This window comes from Gymnodraco acuticeps, unplaced genomic scaffold (assembly GCF_902827175.1).
Source record: "Gymnodraco acuticeps unplaced genomic scaffold, fGymAcu1.1, whole genome shotgun sequence".
Lineage (NCBI taxonomy): Eukaryota > Metazoa > Chordata > Actinopteri > Perciformes > Bathydraconidae > Gymnodraco > Gymnodraco acuticeps.
The window spans coordinates 697,855-711,662 of record NW_022989752.1 but is presented as its reverse complement, the minus strand read 5'-3'; the positions used below and the strand labels follow the sequence as shown (position 1 = coordinate 711,662).

General features: G+C 38.7%; 1 non-coding gene across 1 annotated transcript; it reads left to right on the top strand.

Annotated features, from left to right (window-relative positions):
* Window positions 1-10,194: 10,194 nt before the first annotated feature.
* trnag-ccc lies at window positions 10,195-10,265 on the top strand. The gene has a single exon. It is a non-coding gene; the product is annotated as a tRNA-Gly (tRNA).
* Window positions 10,266-13,808: the final 3,543 nt, after the last annotated feature.

The following is a 13,808-nucleotide window of genomic DNA, read 5'->3' as shown; positions in this document are numbered from 1 at the left end:
CCACTCGAATGTGCATTTTTCCACTGCTATTTTAATGACCAAGCTTAATGGAATCATTTCACAACACGGTTTAATGTTTGTCCAACAATGTTTGTGTGTTAGGACTGAAAACAGGGTGAAGCAGTTTGTCTGGTTGTGTCACATTTCAGTTTTAGTACAGATTAAATTCAAAATATATAGTGTAGCGCTTTAGAGGCACTGGTACCAGCCAACCCAGTCTCACGGCATTTCGTGTTCACCAACACGATTTTTAATCTATTGATTCGTGTTCACCAACACGATTTGCCCCTTTTTTTCGTGTTGCACAGCACGATTTTAAAAGCAATGTATTTCTACTGCCTGCAGCACGTCTTTTTCTCCGGTCGGGTCGTGGGAGACCGGAAGCTGTGTGGTTCATAAAAACATGTTCTTACTCAATATCAAGCCACAATTATTGCTTTTATTTTAAATCGTATAATTTCGGACTTTTGTTGACGTCTGTGAGGAAAATAAATGGGGCTCAGAGCCTCAGAATACGGAAATCTGTATTTTAAAATATTTTTTTCCTTCTAATTCGTTATTCTTTTCAAAATAACACACTGTTATTTACTCACCAATAACACACAATTCCATAATCTCGGGCTTTTTTGGCGTCCGTCAGGAACTGAATTTCAAAATAAAAATAACCGGAAACAGACGTAGGCATTTCGAGCGATTACCCAAGATCCTCAGCCACGGTTCGGCTGCATTGTATATTACAGATCTGCCGTAGTTCTTTATTTATAGAGCCCTGATGAGAAGACCTTTGGAAAAACTGAGAAAATGCCGCCGAAACTGAATACTTGACGTGGATCATAAATATATCAACAATTAAACAACATCTTCAATTTATCTTCACACAATACGTCTCCTTGCAGTATCAACACTAATTCGGCTGACTTTTACATTTGATCTAATTCACAGATAGGTTATATTTAAACCATAACGGTGCACAGCTGATATAAAAGGACTGTAGTTTTTAACGATATTACCGATTTTCTTTGAATGTAAGAATGTAAATACTGAGTCTGAAATAGTATAGCAATATGCTGTAAAATTATGTGAATGCATGCATAAAACTACACATCTTCAGATGTTGTACGAAAACACAAGTGTCCTACATTTATAATACAAAGTTATTATGGCTGTGTGTACCTTGTGTGCACCTCCTAGTGGTTAAAGCACGTTATTGAATTATTGTTATATTTGATTAAAAAAATATTAAGAGGGGGGAAAGTATAGGGGGAAAGTATAAATATAGAATGTAAAAAATCAAGAAGATACTATAAGTGATCTCTACAATAAAACAGTTTAGTGCAGAATGTACAAAGATATTAATAGGAGGAGGTGCAAAACAGAAAAACGAATTAACCTTTATTTAAACATTAAATAACAGATTAAGGTCTTCTTTTAAATAAGAAAAAAACTTTGGGGGTATCTATCTACAGATAAATATTAAGCCTGACAAAGTACTTAACGTCTAATATATTGCTTTCCTGCAATGTTAACTATGTTGAAGCACTTATTTTTAACTGATATTATACATATGAATTATACTCTTTTGTATGTAGATAGAATAAGAAATTTGCAGAATATGACAGTTTGATGGTGGAGGTACACACATATTGATAGATGTCTTGTAATGCACTGTTGAGGAACCTGTGACCCAAGTGTTTCATTCATTGCATAACTACACCGTAGTTGTGTATATGATATGTCAATAAACCTTTGAAAATCTTGAAAGGGATGTGCAAAATAGCCATAATATACAGTCTTTAATGAACTATTAGTAGAGAATAACGAGTAATGAATATACTTTATTACTCGTTTCCATTCATGTCAATTGCAGATACATGTTTAGTCTTCTCAAGCACCAACTATCAAATATCTCTCCTGATTGTTGGCACTTGACAATCACCTTACCTGAATTTTACTCAGGTGTAACTAAAGTCTGATTTAAGGGTTGTTTATATTTCACATAATTAATCAGAATCTGCAAAGTAACTCAAATAAGTGCAGTGGAGTAAAAATACCAGGTTAACCTCTGAATTGTAGTGGAGTATAATTACAAAGTATACAATGAGCTGTCATGTGGGTATTAATGCTGCGCATTATGGACACAAGCGATTTTCACCCATTTATTAATTATATGTTTTACATTTGATAACACCAATGTGTTTAATACTGACAACTTCTAATTGTGGGAAAAACAAAAACGTTCAGTAGAGACGTCCCATAGAACATTTTGCGAAACACAATAGCCAGCATGTGTAGTTCTGGGGGGGACGTTCGATTCCAGTTTTGGATAGTCTGGCGTGGTTTCGTTCCATTTCACACAGCTGTTTGACGCTCTGCGTAACCTTACGGGACTGTAGTCCTAAACGATAGCTGGGGATTATGGGTAGTGTAGTGTCTTCGGCCATCCTAAACTCAGAAATGTTGACAATCGTAATGATGCTCGAAATGTCCCTTATAATGGTGTCAGGGCCATTCTCATACACACATGCAGGTGCTCATTGGTTAGCCTCGATTAGCCTGGAACGATAATTATTTATTTTCACTACACCACACTACATGTTTTACACTTATCCACTCATCACACACTTACATAAATAAAATTATTTTAAAAGTATGTTATGGCTATACTGTGTCTTCACTTGTTCATGTGGTTTGTCAGTTGCAACATACCAGAAGCTTCATGTATGTTGATATATAATGTGCTGTCTTCTGTACAATTGTCCATGTGAAAACCTGTTGAAATTATGAGTGGATTATCAGTAAAAACAGGGCTGAAGGAAAAAGGTTGTTAGCAATATCATAATATCAATTCAAGAAACATGTTTATTAGGAATGTTTTATTTTTAAATGGCTCATTTGGAATATTTGCTTTTTAAAGAAAATATGGGTAGCTCTTAAAAGAGCTTTTGGTTTGGAGGCTCTTAAAAGAGCCATGGTGACCCTACACCACATTCTGCTGCCATGGCACTGCACCCTCCTCATTCAAATAGGAGCAGAAGTTCTCCCGCAGTTGGAGCGATCTGCGTGTGGCATTGTTGGAGCCCATCCTTGGTGCATCACACAGGGTTGGAGTATCTGGAGCTTCATCCGTGGACTCCTCGACAGATGTGCGTGATTTCCTTCCTATTGTCTTCCTGCGGAGGAAGTTGTGCAACACACAGGCGGCCTTCACACACAACTCTGTTACCTCCGGGCTGGTGGTAATGACACACCTGAACATTCTCCACCGAGAGGATGCCAAACGCACATTCAACCACCAACCTGGCCCGGCTGAGGCGGTAGTTGAACATCCTCCTTTCGCGTGTGATCTGGCGTCAGTAGGTTGTCCAGCAGCGGAAAAGTGTCATCTCCAACAAACACATGGGGAAGAAGGCCCAGCCGCTCTGCTCCTGGGATGACAGTGTCAGGTGGTAGCTGCAGACTGCTATCTCGGAGGCTCTCTCCAAAAGCGGAATTCCGCAGGCTCCCACCGTCGCTGCTCCTTCCAAAACCTCCAACATCCACTACCCTGAAGAGGTACTGGGCATCCACGACAGCCAGCAGTACCAAGGAGTGGCTGGACTTATAGTTGAAGTAGAGGGACCAGGGTTAGAACAAACATTACTGTATGTTCTCAACAATGTGCACATTTATATTTTGCGTAAATAGATACTTGCTTTAGGCTTCCTACATTTAAGATGATATTGCTATGCTTATTGATATGTTTTGGGCCATTAAAACCTACAATAACTGATTTTGTTGCCACTAGTTGCGAGCAGCGGAAGAACATTGTGACATTCATGTGGCGTTTTGTTTCTGGTCCACTAATGAATGTTTGTCCAGTATTCACTCACTTTTCACTCTGTTTTGGTTACAACCAACCACGGTATAATACTCTTAAGTTGTTTTAAATGGTCCACTTTTTTGCCATACTCTGAGTTGGGATTGTCTACTTGTTTGTTAGTACGTTTTTCAGATTGGAGCACATAAACACAGCCCAAAGTCATACTGCCAACAGTGGGATCAACATATTCAACAGTCTCTTATCAGGGAATGGCTCGGCAAAACCTGCGGTCTAAAAGTGATCCACTTTATTCATGACTTCAATCTGTTTTGGGATGCAGGCATATTTTCAAGGCAGAGGGATTCCACCCAAGAAGTCCTGAAGACTATGTACTGATAGGCCACTCTTGGTTTAGCCTGGGACACTCATCAGCCAGGCCTAAGATGATGCACACTGAAAGGCAGCTGCCCCAACTCCACAAAGAACAAACATCACAGCTACAATTTCACCTCCATTGGGAATCACTGATAAAATAGAATCATTGCACACCTAGGACAAAAACAGCCAGTGTCCCACTTCCATTAGACAGGAGCAAAACTATTTGCTTAACTTGTAATCACTAAATCATACAATTAATGTAAAAAGGTCAGCTCCTCCATATCATGTATACAGTCTGTATTGTCCTGGCTTCCTCTTAAAACCAATAATTGAATTATCTCTCAGATTTTATTTTGCATTGAACAATATGTAATCATTTAAATTGAATACACTCTTTCCCCCTTTTTCTATTATTCCTCCCCCCTTAACTCTACCCTCACTCACCTTCTCCTTTCCTCTCCCAATCGTTTCTCTCCTTCACTTTTCTCCTCCCCTCCCCTCTCCTCCACTCCACACAGACTATCTAATAATCCATCCATCTTTGTGGTGGAATGAAGGTTTAATGCTTTCCATCTGTTTGCGTCAGTGGTGGGGCTCTAAGGGCAAGCCCTGCCACTTTTTATTCATCCCCCCCCCTTCTCCACTTCAACTACTTTTCAACAAAACCCCCAAGTCTGGTTCCACTCAGCCTTTAAGATCTCTCCACAGTGGGGCCCCTCCTGGCCTGAGGCCGCAGGGGGAGGTCAGTTTGGCCCCTGGAGCCTAGAGATGTCACTTTGAAATTAAAGAGCGATTCAATTAATCATACATAAAGTTTATGTTACAAAACACAGAATATTCTGCATCAAAACAAAAATATTTTTTAAAATCAACTGCAGATTAGAAGTGATTTTAAAACACATAACTTAAATTTGTCACAGGCTCACATCAGCAAATGTGTGGAAATCTTTCCAATTTAAAGTATGTGGATGGTTCTCAGCATGGGCGTAATTTCCACTGGGTACAGGGGGGGGGACATGTCCCCCCCCTGTACCCAGTATGTGTTTATGTGTTTATTATTATTTTTTACGCAAGGGGTCATCTTCACGCAGGAGCGTCTGTGTGTACATGGCACGCGCACATTTTGTGTGAGAGAGAGACAGAGAAAGAGACAGAGACAGAGAGAGAGAGAGAGAGAGCGAGAGAGAGAGAGAGAGAGAGAGAGAGAGAGAGAGAGAGAGAGAGAGAGAGAGAGAGAGAGAGAGAGAGAGAGAGAGAGGAGTTACGGGGGTTGTTGTTAGCATCTGGTGCTAGCTCGGAGCTAACGGAGATTAGAAGCCCCCACCCTAGAGGATGTGAGGTCATCACAAATAAAACAGGCTCACATGGAGAGGATACTAGATACATTTGCACACTCATTACACTACACATTTTTCTTGGATTAGTTAACACCATAGTCCCTCATATATTTGTAGAAAGGCAGGAAATGGAATTAAATCGAGAACAATGTTTCATTGCGGTGGACCCCCTGTTTTGTGTCCCCCCTCCACTTCTCAAACCAAAGTTACACCCTTGGTTCTCAGGTTCCTTCAGAAAGTACTGCGATTTCAAAAAATATGAGATTACTGTGGAGGATTGGCATGAGCCACTGTATAGTTGTTCAAACAAATGTTAACATTGACATAACACAGATTATGTATTAAATGCAATCCAAAAGACACTGCAAGCTACAAATTGCTCTCTGGCATTATGTGAAGTGACATTACAGTATGTTCTTGAAGTGTTTTGAATGTTAAGTTCCAAAATGCTGAAATATATTACATTTGAAATGGAAATTTGAGACACTTACTTACTTAAAAATGACTGCATCCATGACAACAGATGTGCTGAAAGAATTGATAAAAAATAAATAAAAATAAATAAATAAAAAGCATTTGATTTGTTACTGCACAATATTAAATGTAATCTTAAAACCCACGTTTACAGTATGGCCTTTTCTATATTTTTGAGAATATATTTTTAATATTTATAAAACATTTGTTTATATCATATGAATGCTATTTATTTTTTGTCATTGCCCTATAACATTTATATCTCTATAAATAACCTATTATTTATTAAACATTCATAAAAATGTCAGTTCCCACATTTTATAAACTGGTCAAAGTAATTGCGCAAAGAGAATAAAGACATAGTAATACAGATTTAAATTATCTTTGTTTGCTGCTCTTATCTACGCATTATAATTATTAATGTATTTACAATAACAATTAAACTTTAAAAACATAAAATGCATTGAGCATTTAAAAAAAATGCCGTGTATAGGATTTATTTTGGTTTGGGTTAGTTTGGGTTGAATCAGAAACATTTTCTTCTTCTTGTGTTTTTTTTTATCAAATTCTCATCTTGTGCAATAAATGATGCAAGTGTGATCAGACCACCCAGTGAGACAACGCGTGGCATGTATGACAGTGATGAAAGAAAGACTAATTGTATAGTGGGCAGCCCAAACTCTGCAGGAGATGTTACACTATAATACATCTTGTCATGGTGGAGGAATACACCAGTGCCATCAAAGGGTAAATCCACCTAAAAATTAAATTCATCAGAGATTTTGAGCCTGAAACTTATCTGTTAGCTGGAGACAAGAAAAAGCATGACTTGAGGCTGGAATGCTGATGAAACTATAGCTGACATCAGCCTTTTTTATAATTATTAAAGAGATATATTGCATGGGGATTCTTGTGTAGGGTAGAATTGTGCTGGGTCACCAGAAGTCCTTCATTTTAACAAATAAATGGAGGAAATGGCTTGAGGGAGGTTTGCTTTTTATAGCGGGCAGTAAGTCATCCAAACAGTGCTGTGCTCTGAGAAATGGTTCGTCTTTTATTTCCCCTACACTGTGACTGATGAAATACTGCAGTCTCCACAGAACCGCCTTTGTGAAAATGTCCTGATGTGGATTGAAGCCTGCGAGTGTGTTGTGCACATTAGGCTCAAGGTCTCTTTCAACTCCACTGTGCATAATCATTGTGGAGATCAGATGTGATTATGATCGGTCCCCCATTTCCCGGTGTGAATAGATGCCTTTGCAGTATTTAAAGCAACTGCAGCGGTAATGTCATGCATTAGTCTGACATTTTTGGGAAATACTTGTTCAATTCCTTGCCAAGAGTCAGATGAGAGGACAACAACAAGTCTCATGTTGCTGGCCTCAGTATATGAGAGGTTACAGTCAGAAGATAGTTAGCTTTTTCTACTTTAAACCCTTGAAATAGAAACAGCTTGCCATGTTTTGTTTTTAGCTTGTTTCCACTGCTCCCAGTCTTAATGATAAGCCAATAATAAGCCAATATACGTATATACATTGATACCCAGGATTTGAAAATCAGAGATCTGTGTACAAGTGTAAGTGTAAGCTTTCTGTGAATGTTCCGATTAATATTTTATATACTTATAACAGGATGACAGTCACACACAACACAGCATATTTCTCGAGCTCCTCTCCTCTCTTCTTCATTTCCTCCCATCTCCCTCTTCCTGTTCTCCCCTCTCTGCTCCTTTCATCTCCTCTCTCCCCTCCTCTTTTGATATATTTATTTTAGGTCTGTGTTTGTACTTGTATTCAACACACAGTCATACACACAAATGTACACATATTCAAATACATGAAACAACATTTATCATTATCGGTCCCGACCAGCAGGCAGCTTTGTAATCACAATGTTGTTTATGTGTGTTGGGCGTCACACACACACACACACACACACACACACACACACACACACACACACACACACACACACACACACACACACACACACAAACAAACAAACAAACAAACACACACATACACAGATGTCAAACACAGCAATGCACAAAGCCACAGCCACAGTTTTGAATAGAGCCAGAAATAGCATTGGGTTTGACTTGGAATCGGCTTAAGTCTTCAAAGATAATTGTTTGATGTAGCAAAGGGAGTGAGAGACTGAGAGAAGGAGGAGGGGGAGAAAAACTGAGCAGAGAACAGAGCAGATCTGGTTCTCATATCCAGCTGTAAAAAAGGGGGGCAAAAAACTTCAAAGACTCAAGTTGCCATGGTAACTGTATGCCCCTGCTCAGACACAGATGTAGCAAATGTATTCAGAGAAATTGGTGGCAGCAGAGGAGAAGAGTGTGTGAGTGTGAGTGTGTGTGTGTTTGTGTGTGTGTGTGTGTGTGTGTGTGTGTGTGTGTGTGTGTGTGTGTGTGTGTGTGTGTGTGTGTGTGTGTGTGTGTGTGTGTGTGTGTGTGTGTGTGTGTGTGTGTGTGTGTGTGTGTGTGTGTGTGTGTGTGTGTGTGTGTGTGTGTGTGAAGGACCGACCTGTCTCAGGCAAAGCTTCAGATCTCTATCATCAGAGCTCAGCAGGTCCAGGAATGTTCAGCTGCAGCTCTTTTCCTCTCTGTTTATTTCTATCCCACTGTCTCTTTTTCCACTTCTCACTTCATCCATCTCTCTTTGTTGCTCTATTTCTGTCTCTCCCTCAATCGCTTTACCTTAGGACCTCTCTTTCATCCGTGATGTGTGTGTGTGTGTGTGTGTGTGTGTGTGTGTGTGTGTGTGTGTGTGTGTGTGTGTGTGTGTGTGTGTGTGTGTGTGTGTGTGTGTGTGTGTGTGTGTGTGTGTGTGTGTGTGTGCGTGTGTGTGTGTGCAGTCGACCTTACCTGTTACTTGTAAAAAAAAATCCAATACCACTTTATTCTTCCTTTGTTGCTCTCCTGCTAATGTAGCTAATTAAAATCCAATAGGGCTAGCAGCTAATGCTTCATATGATTCCCTAAGTATTATCTAGCAGCTTCTTCATGTTTTCTCTGTAGACTATTCATGTTTTGAAGCTTGTTCCCTGTAATTACGACATTCTCTTTATAGCTAGTGGGTCTAAATACCAGTTGTAATCAGATCCATCTCCCAGTCTGTTTTTTCCTTTTTCTTGTTTGTGCAGACTCCCATTTTGCCAGTGTTGCTGCTCTTTAATTGACTGTGACATGGATTTTCTAAGTACAAGCTAAAAATGTATTACATATGAGCTAAAGTACCAAGAGACAGAAGTTGCTGTGTGTACAGGTTGAATTTCCATTCATGTATTAGATCTGCTTTGATACAATCATTTTCACATTTCTAGCTTGCAGCGTGGCTTTATGGATGGCAAAGTATGTCAATCTGTGACATTGACAGCCCACCATTTTTGGCCACACTGAAATATATTAGATTGCCAATGAAATGTGGCACACATTTATATCTACCTCAGGTCTCAGGTTTTGAGAGTGAATTCACAAATCAGAAATATATTTTTGCCTTGCATCATGACAACAGCATACAGATTCAAACAAACATGGAGGAATTAATAATCTGTAATACTATTTAATGAAGCAGACCTCAAATGAGTTGTACATTATGCTTTGAGTAGGGTCACGATACCAGAAATGTAGGAGCGTCTCCTGTATGCCAATACAGTGACATTCCAGTATTGATTCCAACTTGAAACCATTGTAAAATAATAATAAATCCCATGATGTTTTAACGTATAGGTTATCATTTCCTCTCTTATATTTATTTTTATGAAACAACTGTACACTTGTTTAGGTTTACAAGAATACATTTGAACATGTCATGGCAACTTCAACACACCACAAGTCAATAGCAGCTCCGAAACCGGCTGGTAGAAGCTAACTAGCCGATTTCAACGTGGATTTGTTGCTAAAACGGTAGCATTAGCAGGACAATACGAGCTGCGTGTCCCGACTTTGTACTGTGTGCGCAGCGAAAACGCGTTTGAGCGAAGAGACGCCGTCGATAGTTTTCATCCGTAGTCTATTATTGCATACAATTCGTAACATACCACGTTTTACGATTGTTGGCATATGGAAGCCTATCTTTGTAGGCCTATTTACTATTTGATAAAGTAACATCAAACGTTAAGAGTTTAAATGTGATTTTATATTGTACATACTAAATAATGAAATTAGTTTATTTCTTTCTAAAGAGTATCGAAGTATCTGCGCCGCTAGTGTAGTGGTATCATGCAAGATTCCCATTCTTGCGACCCGGGTTCGATTCCCGGGCGGTGCATATGTTTTGGTTATTGGTGTTTTTGGTATAGATTGCATACATAAATACAAGCATCATATTCAACTTATTTACTTGTTCTGTTGAGCGTACATTGAGAGCAACTAAACACAAGAGTCAGCTTCTTTATATCTAAGGATGCATAGTGGTTGTTCAGAATTTATATTCATACATGTGTGAGAAAGTAATGTAACTAATGGGCCTACTAAGCTATTTGCACAGGGCCGCATTTTGATGCTTCAATCCTGTGTAAAGGTCATACATTTTTTTATTTTAATATTATTAAGGGCCATTTCAAATAATGCTGCAATGTTCATAGGTCAACAGATATTAGCCTTTTTACTCTGTTTCTTTCTGTTCTTCTTTCATAGCTGTATGATCACAGGGGTCTGACATGCATTAAAACGAACTGGGTCTAGCTAGTTTGTCCCCGGAGCATTTCCTGTCTGGAGATGGATGGATGCCCAGAGACTCTAAAGCTTAAGCTCTGATGCTGCCAGTGAGTAAGTCAGCTCTGTTTACGTCTAAAATGATTTCTGTTTCTACTTTAGATGATTACTGAGTTGCCATTTTGAGCCCCGGTGATCATCCTTGTTTAGAGCTTTGAAAGTGCGAGGCATGATACATGTGGATAGTACATTAATGGACTTATTGTAACCTTCTGGCTTGTGCTGTTCTTCCTCTTTTTCTTTCTGATTAGACGATTATTTTCTTGATCATGATGATGTCTAGACTGAGGAGTCTTATGAGCAGCTGTCACCAAAACATTTCCTTTGAATGGTTTGAGGCTGACCCAAGACCAGCTGAGAAGAGGTGGCAAAGAGCAGCGGTGAGGACACTCATGTAATTCATCATAACCAATATCAACTGTCATGCTACCAAGTCATTCAACTAACCAATTCAAATGTGAAGCAAGCATTACAATATTATCTTATATATTTAAAAAAATAGGAATATGTTTTTCTTGAATGAGGTGTGCATCTTTTGTTAATTTGTTTTAAAATGAAAGGAAACAAGTTTATTTTTTATCAAATATACTTACTGTATTTGTGGGCCTGTACACGTATTAAGAAACAGGATTATAGCATTAAGATATAAAGAGGAGATACAACACAAGTCAAACAAGAGTAGGAGTAAAACTAAAACAATCATCTCACTTTTTACTAAAAGATGTACATAATCTAGTGGATATGTGTGTGCCTTTTTTTCTGTATTGGTGGTCATTTCTACATGTGTACACAACCAACTATGTTATGTAAGTGCCTTGATTTACCAAGAACAGTTAAGCTGTAAACGCTTAACAACCCTTTATGTGTCACTATCAACTCTGTGTTTACTGATTATTGTGACTGGGAACTTTCATGCTAAGTCATTTGCATTGCCTTTGGCTTTATATAACCTGGTTTTTGCATTGCCTACTTACCTACTACAGTAGAACAGTACTCTTATATCAGAGACTGTGTAACTTGACTGAATCTGGCTTAAAATCTAATCTCGACTTCCCCAGGTAACCGGTAACATGAGATCCTTAGCCAAATATTTCCTGGTCACGTGTGATACAATTCTCTCTCAGTCAGAGCTGCCTTTGAAGCCAGATGTGAAACCCCAGAGTCTTCCTGTCTTGCTTTAAGCAGGACCTCCCCGCATCTTTCCCCAAAACCTGTGTATCTATTTAATATATTCAAAACCCTGAATCCTAGACTAATCAGCCTTAATTTCTCTTCTTTATCTTCCCAAACCAGGTGGCTTTGTGGGTCTTGGCTGTAATTAAAATAATGCAAATGGGGTAATCCTGTAAGACAAATAATTCTTCCTCCATTAATAAAAACACCCTACCCGTTTTCTTGTGTACTGAAATATTTTGCCCTGAATAAACCAGCAGAGCCCTCCCCACAGAGACATGCCTGTCAGACAGCCAGTTAGGAGGAGTTATTTCACAGACAGATGCATTGCTTTTGCTGAGCAGCAGACTGAAAAGGATCCTAGAGATTGAGTGAGAAAACAACGAGAGCAAGTGAAATTAGTGCCATGTATCTTACTGATTTATAAGCCAATTATTTGTGTAGTAACGGATGGATTTGGAGATGAATTTATCATACCTTTTTTAGAAGTCCCATCTTATTGGTAACCTTGGCGAGGTGTAGACATAAAATGAAAGCTACTGCAATAGTCCAATTCAGCCTAAACATATTCTTCATTTCAGAATTTACAATTATAACAACATTTTAAATAACTTCTAAATAAGTTTAGTACTTTATGAAGTCCTTAAACTAATAGGCCCTCGTCTTAATGTGAATTCAGGATGCAAAATTGCACACACACACACACGCACACAAAAACAGGTTCAGCAGGTTTTAAGAAATGCTCCAAACTCATAAACACTGACAGCAGAGCTTTGATGAGGTCAGCTCTGCCTCTGTGGCAGAGAGGAGAGGAGAGGAGAGGAGAAATTGACCATATCATTTTGCGGCATTTAGATGTTACTTTGAGTTATTTTAGTCTGCTTCTCATTATGTAAATTCATAAACTATTTATAATGTTTGCTCAAGGATCTATATATACAATGTTCTACTGTGCAAATATTGCGTGAGTGTGTTCCAAACAAACTACACTTTCATCTGTTGCACTGAAATATGAAGGTGAAACAACACAATGCCTACAAAACAGGGATTTTCTGGGGAACTGATAATGCATGTGGTGCACACACACACTGCGTTTGGCCACTTAACAAACATCCTTGTGTTTGTAAGTGTCTAAAAGAGTCTGACGGCCATGCAAACATCTGATGGCGTCTGCAGCCAAAGACACAAACAGACGACTCATTCAGGAGCAGAGTAAAGTCTGGAGTCAGGGACCCTTTCCCTGCTGCAGATCCCTGGCTTGCAAAGGTCCACTGCATCAATCACACTTGTATTTTATTAGCAATAACATCCATATGAATTAAATCTTGAAAAGACAATTAAAGCAAATAAACAGTTTTGGCAAAGAAAGAAGTGGTTCGTATTATAAGTAGCACATCCTGAAAAAAACACAGTTGGCATAATATTAATATGTTCCTTGAGAATTATTCACATTGTCTTCTAGCTTATTCAGTGAACTACTTCCACTAAAGTATGGAGCTTTACTGCATCCAATGTAATAATAGGATGTTGTTAGACATCACAGATCAAAAATACTACTTCATTTTACAGATGATATCTCAGGTACAAGGCATTGAAGATATGTTGGCTTCATAGTGGAAGCATCATGGTGGGCATGCAGGGAATTTTCTGACAGAGCCAACATCAGTTACTAAGCTTAAAAAGTAAATGTCTTTGACAACTTCAGTTTGTTAAACAGGATAATCATAAACCCCATTATTACAGATCAAACAGCCATGTAAAATATATTTTGTGCATGAATACAACCGAAAAATCTCCCCAAATGTGCAAGAAACAGTGAGATGGATAGCAAGAGTCCATATCAATCAAATGAAGTATAGAGAGAAAAAGATGATGATTTTAATTTGCAGTGAGAAATGAAAATGTGAATTGCTCAAATGAACAA